Consider the following 8,382-nt stretch of genomic DNA (forward strand, 5'->3'; position numbering starts at 1 on the left):
AACAACAACAACAACAACAACAAACTCACAGTAATTTCCCACAGTACTCACAAAATCCTCGATAGAAATGGCCCCCGACTGCTTTGTGTGCATGGTGTGGCTGTATAGTCCTCCGGACAGGATTGCAGTAGCATCAGTGTCTCCATTTTATACAGGAGGAAACCAAGGCTTAGAAGGGTTAAGTGATGCGTCCCAGTAAGTACTGGGCATGAGACTGAATGTAAGCCGTGTGACACTAGAAGATATAAGGTGTACAGAGAGATGTGATGTAAGGCCTCTCCTCTCACAGTACCAAAGGACAGAGTCTTTATTCTGCATCTCTTGCCCAGCCCTGGGGCCCTGGACCCTCATTCTGTTCCTTCCTGCCGGGCAACTCAAGCCCCTGTGCTGGGCTAACCCCTTAGTCCTTCCCAGAAGCCCCCAAAGACAAAAAACACAAAGCCAGCTCCATCTGGTTTCTCCCACAGTTGCTTCAAACCTGCTACTATGCCTGTACGGCAGTTTCCCCCTCCCCACCCCCTCTGCTCTCATTAGCGCCTCACCACCCACCGGGGCTGTAGTCAGAGCCCCAGTCATCCTGGACCCCTCCAGTTCTGCCACCCACCACCCATCTGTCCCACTTGCTGGGATTCTACCCCCTGGGATGCTCCGCGCCCCTGCTTTGGCCCCATCTTCATCCTCGCCCCTCCGCTTCTTGCTCAAACACCTGCTACTTCCGTAAGCCCCTTCGTCTGTAAACGCGCTTGACAGCATGTTCCTCTTGAGATGTCTCGGGGATTAGTCAGACATGGAGGCGCTGTATGGCAGGGCCGGGTGCACAGTCCGTGGCTGTTGCTAGAGATTAAAGCACTAGTATTATCAATGATTCCTTGGCCTCTGAATGGGTGACCCCCGAGGGCATGTCATTCTCTCCCCAGAACTCTCACCCACCCACCCCCTCTCTCAGAGCAGGAATCTTGATCCCTTTTGAACGTAGGCCTTCTCTTCTCTGTAGCTGCAGGCCATGTTCTCCCATTTTTGAAAAGCACGCTTCCCCTGGCTACAGTTCTCCCAGGATGTCACTTTTCTTTCTTGGAAAAGCTTTGAGAGCCAGTGCCTTCCTGTACCAGCCTCTTCCAGGATTTCCCACAAGGTTAAGGTCATCCTTGGCACCCAAGTTGACATTTTAGTCTATGTTTAAAAAAAAAAAAATTTTTTTTTTTTTTTTTTTTTCCGAGACAGGGTTTCTCTCTATAGCCCTGGCTGTCCTGGAACTCACTCTATGGACCAGGCTGGACTCGAACTCAGAAATCTACCTGCCTCTGCCTTCCAAGTGCTGAGATTAAAGGCGTGCGCCACCACTGCCTGTCTTGGGGCATGCGCTTTTACTTGTTCCTGTGCATGTCTATGCGGGCATTCATGCTCACCAAGGCCACAGATCAACGTTAAGGGTCTTCTACTGACTAGTCCCACTTTGGGGTTTTTAAATATTTATTTATTTTTATGTGTTTGAGTGTTTTGTCTGCATGCGTGTGTCTGTACCATGTCTGTGCCTAGTGCCTGTGGAGGCCAGAAGAGAATGTTGGGTTCCCCAGGAACTGGAGTTACAGATGGTCGTGAGCCACCATGTGGGTGCTGGGAACTGAGCCTGCAGAAGCAGCAGGTGCCCTCTTGCTGAGCCATGCCTCCAGCCCTCTCCCTTACTTCTGAGTTAGGCTGAGCCCAGAACTTGCTGATTTGGTTTAGCTCGTAGGCCAGCCAGCCTGTCTCTGCATCTCCAGAACTGAGGTCACATCATGTGTCACCCCATGCCTGGCTTTTGATCCCCATGCTGGGGATCCCGACTCGGGCCTCCACTAAGTCACTTGCCCACTCGCTCACAGCAGCATTTCAAAGCTGTTCTCAAAATCTAAGACACTCTTCTCCATCTACCCTCACCTCCTCCATGGCTGGCCCCGGGAGGGAGGCAGGGAACCCCCATTTCCAGGCCCTTGGAAAGATGAGAGACTCATCACTCACTCTGACCATGACTCTTTCCCTCGCTGCCTTTTCCTCAGAACCCTTGATTCACCCAGTCTTGTGACTCAAACCCTGCCTCCCAACACATTTTTGTTTTCTGAGACACAGTCTCATGTCTTCCAAAAATGGTCCTGAAGGTCACTCAAGGTCAAGGTCACTCTAGGATGACCTTGAATTGCTTACCCTCCTGCCTCTGCCTCCTGCATGCTGGAGCTACAGGCACCGACATGCCTGGCTTGTGGCCATTGCAGGTTGAACCCAGGTTTCTATACTCTGCCAATGGAGTATTTACATCCGCAAACCTCTTATGGGTGACTCCTACCCTGAGGCCTGAGCCCCAGACTTCTGTGTCTGACTGACCCCCAGACATCCACGTGGAACCTGTAGCATCTCTAAATGAGCCCCCGGTTTCTATTCTCCTCTCCTGATCCCACCCCAGCCCCGCTCAGTCCAGTAACCTTCACAGCTAGTGCCTGAGCGGGTAACTCCAACATGAGTTCACTTCCAACATGTCATCCCAGTACTGTGTCCCCAGCCTTCCCTATCCTTCTCAACAGCCTCTCCTCTGCTCGTGGTTTCAGTAGCCACTCAGATGCAGATGTCTTTGAACACTCTCCACCCTTGTCTCGATGCTGGGGCTCCTAACTACAGAATCAGCGTTTACGTGCTTCCCTCAACACTGGCTATTTGGCATTCCCTCCTGGGGTCCACGTGCCCTATCACGGAAGAGACACCCTGTAGCATTATTTTTGTTGGTTTTGTTCTGGGGATTGAACTCAGGGCCTCACACATACGATACGTCTCAGCCTCCTCTTTCTGCATCTCTCCTCCTTTCCATTCAGAGACAAGGGCTTGCTAAGCTATGCAGGCTGGCCTGGTACTTACTGTAACCCATGGAAGTTTCAAATGTGTGGTTCTCCCACCTCAGCTTTGTCTGTGACCTCTATCACTCTTCATCCTGCCTTCTCTACCTCCGCCGTCCTCTTCATCGGGGTGGGCATCCGCCTGACTTCATGGTACTCTTGTCACCAAAGCTTGCTTTCCTGGCTCTTTGTTTTACCCGTACTATCTCCTGGTTACCTGGAGTGACTTCAAGCACTGTAAGGGGACATAGCCACACTCCTGGTCTGTCTCTCCCTCATCCTTAACTGGGATCATGTCTTTGACTTTGCTACCATAATGCTCGGCTCTGAAATCGCAGCTCTGGCCTCTTGCTCCCAGCCAGCATCTGCTCCCATGAACAGACCCTTCATTCTCAGCAAAGCGTTCATCCCCATTCATCCCCAGCTTCTTTCCTTGGCTCTATGCTCAGCCTTTTACACCACCCCCCACCCATTACTCTCTGCAAGACTGCCTGGGGCCTCACCTGGAGGTCAAGTTCAGTGCTGGTTTCTCAGCTCTCACCCTCTCCTCCTGGAGGTGATATGGGATGCGGCTTGTGACTTCCTCAATCTCAAACACCCACTTTCCCCAGCGCTTGTCCTATGTCCTCTGAGGGGGTCCTCCTCGGGCTTTGTTGCTGGACCCTGATGCAAGCCCAACCTCTGAGCTCCTGGACACTCTCTGTCTCTCAGGCCCTCCCTGCGCTAGGCAAGCTCTCCACCGCCGAGCTACACCTCTGGCCTTGCTTTCTTTTCGAGACAGGGTCTTGCTACACAAGCCAGGCTGGCCTGAATTTACTATGTAGTCCAGGCTGGCCTTGAGCTTACAGCAGTCCTCCTGTCTGTCTCCGTCACGAGTCCCCTCTCCTCCCTTAGTTCAGTGGTTCCTAACCTTCCTAATGCTGCGACCCTTTAACACAGTTCCTCGTGTTGTGATGACCCCCAGCCACAAAATTATTTTCATTGCTACTTCATAACTGTAATTTTGCTACTGTTATGAATCATAATGTAAAGATCTGATATGCAGGATATACCACCCCAAAGGGGTCTTGACCCACTGGTTGAGAACCACTGCCTTAGGGGCTCTTCAGTCACTAACATGGCACACTCCTGTTTGCTGGAGACCCCCTCCCTGAACTCCAGACCCTGTTGCCATCAACTTCTCTGAGATGTCCACAGAGCCCTCACAGTCACCATGTCCAAAGCTGAAGTCACCCCGTCCCTTGTAGCCAGCTCCTTTTTGACTTGGCGAGACTCCAAGGTCCAGGGCACCTTCCTGGAGTCCCTTGTTTTTTCATGATTCGTGCCTGTGTTCCTCCTACTGATATGTCACTTGACTGGGATTACCAAAGCTCATCAGCTCCACAGCACATCACCTCCTCAGCCTCTCCCTCCTCACTCAGGCACTGTCATTTCTTAGGAACACTGACCTGACCTCCTCCCTCGCTCCCCAGCTCTCTGCTTGTACTTCAGCTGCCACTCCCTTCTCCACCCAGAACCAGAGGACTTTCATCAGTCAGATCATGTCACCGAATGCTCATAAGATCCAAATTTTGGGTCATTCCCTATAAAACCCGATCTGACCTGGCTCATAGTCATCTCCATCCCTAACTGCCTTAGGACTTGGTCCTTGTGGCTCTTTCAGGTCACAAGACTTCCCAGAAGTCCCTGGGGCTGCCCTTCTCCCATCATTCCACACAGGCACTGACTGTACATCTGAAGTCACCCGCCTTCTCTCCTGCTTGTGCATACCCCATCTTGTGGGGGAGCCCTCTGGGGTTGGACCCTCCATAAGGAGCATATGAGTGTGTGAAGGCACATGTGCGCCTGGGTACACACATCTGTGCCTATCCCTCACACCTTGGCTCAAATACCTTCTTCCTTTTCATTCCTTGTATTTTGGTCTAACTTTGTCATTCATTCATTCATTCATTCATTCATTCATTCATTCATCTGTTTCTTTTACACCATTATTTCACTTTGAAATATTTTGTTGTGCTAGAGAGTTTGGTGTGTGATGTATTTGAGTGTTATACACAAATCTTTTTTTATTCTGGGCTTGTATATGAATTTTCATTTTGCTTTGGAGTTTTGAGACAAGGTTTCACACTCATTTTGTAGCTAAATAATGGCTTTGACTGCCCGATCTTCCTGCCTCAGCCTCCCAAGTACTAGGACTACAGGTATTGCCACCACCCTAGTTTCTTGTAAGATTCTGTCCTTGTTTCTAGATTATTCCATCCCTCTTCACACCCATCTATAAATATGCTCATCCACCCACTAACTAATCCATCCATCACATGTCCTGCCCATTCAGGCATCCATGTTCCCACATTGTCTGTCTGTCACCATCTGTCCACTAACTCACTCACTCACTCACTCACTCACTCACTCACTCACTCACCCACCCACCCATCCACCCATCATGTAACAAACGCTAAGGTCTGTGTCAATCTGAGGGAAGCAGGTGTGCACTGTACCTGCTCAGAGTTTCCCATCTCCCTCCCCTCACAGCCGCTGCCTCTACCTTATCCCAAAGCTCCAGTCTCTTTCACAGGGGACTCCAACTGTTGGTCTCTCACTTCCTTCCCAGTGTTGCTTGGGCTGGGGGATCCCCATCTCTAGATCCCCATCTTTCATACTTTGTCCAGCTATGTCTTGATTGAGCCACATGAGTTAGTTAAACACATGCTTCATGTCAGGACCTGGCCGGTCCTGTGTATGTGTGTGCATGTGTGAAAGTGTGATGTCTACCGTACCTCCTCCCCTTCACCTTTCACCTGCTTTCATGACTCGGGCCCTCACTGCACCTGCATGTATCCCCTCTGCCCCCATCTCCCATCCTTGGTGCTGGCAATGCTGCAGGCCAGATCTTCCTGCTCCCGTCTCCAGCTGGCTTTGGTTCCACAAGCCCCCCCTGCCCGTCCCCCCCCCCCAGGCATATGACAAGTTCACCACATCACATCATTTCTGTACTGTGATGTGTTTCTTTCCCCATTCTCATTAGTGCTGAGTGTCATTGCCTGCCTGGGTCCACAGCCAAGAGCCCCAAGTCATCTCTGGGTTGTCACTCTCCTGCCACCCACAGCCCATCTGTTCTCCTTCCTAAAGAATCTTCTTTGGAGAGCTGCTCGGTTCCCATCCCACTGTCTCCTCAGCTCCAACTCATCCCAAGCCTAGAAAGTCAAAGTCCAGACCCCTGCATCTATCCTCCATCCCTCCATCCTCCATCCCTCCATCCTCCATCCCTCCATCCTCCATCCTCCATCCTCCATCCTCCATCCTCCATCCTCCATCCTTCCCTCCCTCCCTTCTTCCATCCATCCACCCACCTACCCACTGGGTGGAAGAGGTGACATTTCCTCTTGGCCAGGGAGGGCCATTTTCTCCTTCTTCCCTCTCTTCCTTCCCTCCTTTCCTTTTACTTTTTGTTGTGTGAGTGTGTATGTGTGTGTACATATGCATGTACACGTAAGTGCACATGAGTACATGCATGCAAATGCCACACGTACCTGTGGAGGCCAGAGAACAATCTGAAGGAATCACCTACCTTCTGCCTGTCTCCACCTCCTCTGTGTAGGATTGCTGGTCCATGTACAATACTTTTTTTTTTTTTTTTGGTTTTTTGGTTTTATTCGAGACAGGGTTTCTCTGTGTAGCCCTGGCTGTCCTGGAACTCACTTTGTAGACCAGGCTGGCCTCGAACTCAGAAATCCACCTGCCTCTGCCTCCCGAGTGCTGGAACTAAAGGTGTGTGCCACCACCACCCGGCCACAATACTTGTTTTTAACGTGGGTTCTGGGGACTGGCTCTAAGGACCTCATGCGTGCAAATACTTCACCAACACAACCACTCCCCAGTCTCCAGGCCACTCCTTTATACCTTCTTCTTCATGTTCTCTTCTGTGCCTGCTGTTTATCCCAGGGATTCAGAGACCCCTGGCCATGCAGGAAGCTCTTTATGCATGTCTGCAGCCTCTCCCATTGTATCTCCTACCTACCACCCCATAGGATGCCCAGTGACATTCTAGATTCACCAAGCCAGGACTGGTCAGGAGGTCCTGTTCCTCTGCCCACATGTCTGCCCTTCACTGAACCCCAGTGTCTCACCAAACCTTCCTCTGGCATCTCTCTCCACATCTACCTTTACACCACCCATCTCCACGGCGATACAGCTGCTTCCAAATTCCCCTCTCCTGTGTTGCCCTCTTCCCCTCTCTTTTCTTATCTGGCGCCTTGCTTATCTCTCTCTGACTTCGGATGAGTTCTCCATCTCGATCGGTCTCCCTCCTGTCCTCTCTCCTGTGCTGGTGGTGGAGTGGAACACTTAGGGTTCAGCATTCCCCTCCCCCTCCCCCCACCCCCACACTACACTGCTGATGCAGGCCCCTCCACCAACTTCCCATCTCATTCCCCAAGAGCAGCCAGACACACCTTGAATATTACTTTCATTGCAAAAACCCCCTCTCCAATGATTTGTGAATACATGGAACTCCTCAAATGGTTTGAGCTTCACATATGAGTCTGGTCTTTTCTGCCAGCCCCACACCACTACCACAACCCCAGTCTCCTCTTTCTCAGAGGGAAACTATCTTATTAGTGACAAAAAGTTCACCATACACAGTGACCTGTGTGTGTAAGAACTAGGATTCAGTCCCCAGCACCACCAAATCAAACCAACCAAACAGCCAGCCAACCAAACCCTTAACACACACACACACACACACAAGCACCAAAATGAGCCCCTCACAACCCTCTGTAACGCCAGTTCCTGAGCATCTGAAACTCTCCTCTGGCCTCCCTAGGCCCAGGCACACACAGGCAAAACACTCATCACATAGAAGAAAAATAAACTATTAAAATTAAAAAAATTTAAAAATGTATGCAGTTCTGACAGAACTACAAGATTGCATCTTGTGTCTCCTGAAGGAGATGCCGTGTCTCCACTTAAAGTCAACTTTTATATTGATCTTTTTCTTGTGACCCAATTAAATCTATTTAATAGCGTTAGGAGATTTTTTTTTTCCCCTGTAGAGTCTTTAGAAGTTTCTTTGTGTGTGCAACAACGTCGCTTTCTAATAGAGACAGCTTCGGTTCATCTTCTCTAGTTTTTACATTCATTTTGTTCTTTTTCCTGGTTTATAGCATAGGCTCAGGTGCCCAGTGTGGTACTGAATAGGAATGGTCAAAGACCCCAGGCCTTATCGCCGAGCTCAGGAAGAAAGCAGCGCTTGCCCATTGGGTGTGATTGTAGCTATTGTGTAGTTGTGTGTCTCACATGTGTGAGAATATGAGTATGAGTTTATGTGTGGGTGTGAGTGTGTCTTGTGCACTAGTGTTTGTCTGTGCATGTGCTTGTCTGTGTGTGAGGTGTGTTTGCATCTCCACCTGGAGCCCCTCTGGCTCTCACTAATGTTCTGACTTTTTAATTTACACGCCACTGAACCTCCCTGCCTCTGCCTTGCTCTCTCAATCAACCCTGTTCTCTTCTACTCTCCTGAGAA

Source organism: Mus pahari, chromosome 3 (genome assembly GCF_900095145.1).
Source record: "Mus pahari chromosome 3, PAHARI_EIJ_v1.1, whole genome shotgun sequence".
In the NCBI taxonomy this organism is placed as follows: domain Eukaryota; kingdom Metazoa; phylum Chordata; class Mammalia; order Rodentia; family Muridae; genus Mus; species Mus pahari.